Source organism: Arachis ipaensis, chromosome B09 (genome assembly GCF_000816755.2).
Source record: "Arachis ipaensis cultivar K30076 chromosome B09, Araip1.1, whole genome shotgun sequence".
Classification (NCBI taxonomy): Eukaryota; Viridiplantae; Streptophyta; class Magnoliopsida; order Fabales; family Fabaceae; genus Arachis; species Arachis ipaensis.
The window spans coordinates 101,047,508-101,050,092 of NC_029793.2; the positions used below are offsets into that span (position 1 = coordinate 101,047,508).

Here is a 2,585-nt window from a genome sequence, read left to right on the forward strand (position 1 = left end):
CTTTTCAATTTCATTTTCATTTGTCATATTTGTAAAAGCCTATAAAAAGGCATCATTTTCATTTTTGGCAAGGAGCTCCATCAGAGAGCACTAGGGAGCATTAGGATTTGAGAGTTCCCTCTCTTAGTTTTCATTTTTGTTTTGAAGTTTGGGTTGAGAATTGAAGAAATTATGTTTCAATCTCACCTTGAGAATTCTCTCTGTTTACTTGTCTGCATAATTTCAGTGAATTGTGATTTGAATCAAAACTCTCTTTACTGCTTTCCTCTCTATTTTCTTCTGCAATTATTCTCTGTTGGATCAAGGAAGGAATTGAGATCTAGACTTGGTCTCTAGTCTCATCCAACCCCTGAGATCTTCAACCTCTCATTTAGATTTTGCAATTGAGTTATATTTCTGTTTTGCTTCTTTAAGAAATTTTCCTTCTCTGTTGAGATCTATCGCATTTTACTACTTCCTCGGATTTATTGCTCTGCATATTTCCTTGTTTAATTGTGCATCCCAAATCCTAATTCCTTTTATTCTTCTTGCAATTTAACTTTCCAGTTACTTGATCTACTGCTTTCTTTTAATTTCCAGCACCTACTCCCCTTTACATTTAATGCAATTTTATATTTCTTGTCATTTAAGATTTTACCAATTTACATTTCTTTCTCTTTAAGTTACGTGCCAATTTACATTCTGCAACTTTAAATTCATTGTCATTTACTTTCTGTTGGCTACAATTTCACACAATTCACTTCAATGTCAGTTTGACTAAACTAATCACCCACTAAAGTTGCTTGATCCATCAATCCTCGTGGGATCGACCTCACTCACGTGAGTTTTACTACTTGATGCGACCCGGTGCACTTGCCGGTTAGTTTTATGTGTTTGGGATTTGTTTTTCGTTTTCCAAAAATTCTCATCAGATTACACCCTGACAGTTGACTTTTTTTTGCTGCACTTGTTCACAAATTAAGAATAGATTAATTTAAAAAATTTAAAATTTTTATTTTTTATTTTTTGGATAATTTGGAATTTTTTATTTTTTTACAATTAGAAAATTTTTTTTTTAAGTTTAAAAATTAAAAAATAAATTTACAACTCTGTTATTTAACAGATATTGTTGGACTTTATTTTATTTTTCTAATTGAAATAAAAAAATTAATCATATAATTTAAAATTTCAAAATTAAAAAATTTAGTTTTCTAAAATTTTTTATTTTTTTAAAAATATTTTTTATTTTTTTATTCTCCGGATAATGCTGCACTCAGAAAATTGTCCTTTTTTTGCTGCACTTGTTCACAAAATAAGAATAAATTAATTTAAAAAATTTAAAATTGTTTATTTTTCAATTTTTTTAGTTTTAGAATATTGCTGAAATTTTTTATTTTTCTTCTATTAGCAAAAAATTTATTTTTTAGTTTAAAACTTTAAACAAAAATAAAAAATTTACAGATTTTTTGTTTACTGGATATTGCTGAACTTTATTTTATTTTTCTAATTTAAATAAAAAATATTTAATAATATAATTTAAAAATTAAAAAAATAAAAAATTTAATTTTTTTAATTTTTTATTTTTTTTAAAATATTTTTTTATCTTTTTATTCACCAGATAACACTACACCCGGACAGTTGACTTTTTTTTGCTGCACTTGTTCACAAATTAATAATAGATTAATTTAAAGAATTTAAGATTTCAATTTTTTTTATTTTTTTATTAATTTGGAATTTTTTATTTTTTTTACAATTAGAAAAAAAATTATTTTTTTAAGTTTAAAAATTAAAAAAATAAATTTACAACTCTGTTATTTAACAGATATTGTTGGACTTTATTTTATTTTTCTAATTGAAATAAAAAAATTAATCATATAATTTAAAATTTCAAAAATAAAAAATTTAGTTTTTAAAATTTTTAATTTTTTTATTCTCCAGATAATGCTGCACTCAGAAAATTGACTTTTTTTTGCTGCACTTGTTCACAAAATAAGAATAAATTAATTTAAAAAATTTAAAATTTTTTATTTTTCAAATTTTTTAGTTTTTGAATATTGTTGGAATTTTTTATTTTTCTACTATTAGAAAAAAAATTATGTTTTAGTTTAAAACTTTAAACAAAAATGAAAAATTTACAATTTTGGTGGAACACCAAACTTATAATTCTTCATTCTCCTTTAAATTGTTTTGGTGTGTAACACCAAACTTAGCTCCTTGCAATACATACCAATCATTTAACCTTTTTATTGAAATAGCTATGAAAAGAAAATTACCTCAGGTTGGGTTGCCTCCTAACAAGCGCTTCTTTATTGTCATTAGCTTGACATCCTTCAATTCTTTTCAAGAAGGTTGTAGGCTCTGAACCTTTTTTTCCTTATCCCATTGTCCTCCCAAGTACAGCTTTGCTCTGTGACCATTTACTGTGAATTGACTCTTTGTTGCTTCATCTAGCAATTCAATACTCCCATAAGGAAGAACCTTTGTCACCAAGTATGGGCCAGTCCACTTAGACTTAAGTTTGCCAGGGAAGATCTTAAGCCTCGAGTTATACAGGAGCACTTGCTGTCCTGGCTTGAACTCCTTCTTTGTGATCTTCTTATCATGCC

The 2,585-nt window shown here is 26.1% G+C and overlaps 1 long non-coding RNA gene across 1 annotated transcript in view; it reads right to left on the bottom strand.

The window, feature by feature from the left end:
- The window catches only part of LOC110267310, a 12,553-nt gene extending 11,484 nt beyond the window's left edge, over positions 1 to 1,069 (bottom strand). Inside the window, exon 1 of the long non-coding RNA XR_002354787.1 lies at positions 932 to 1,069. This is a non-coding gene — a long non-coding RNA (uncharacterized LOC110267310). The remainder of the gene's footprint in view (positions 1 to 931) is intronic.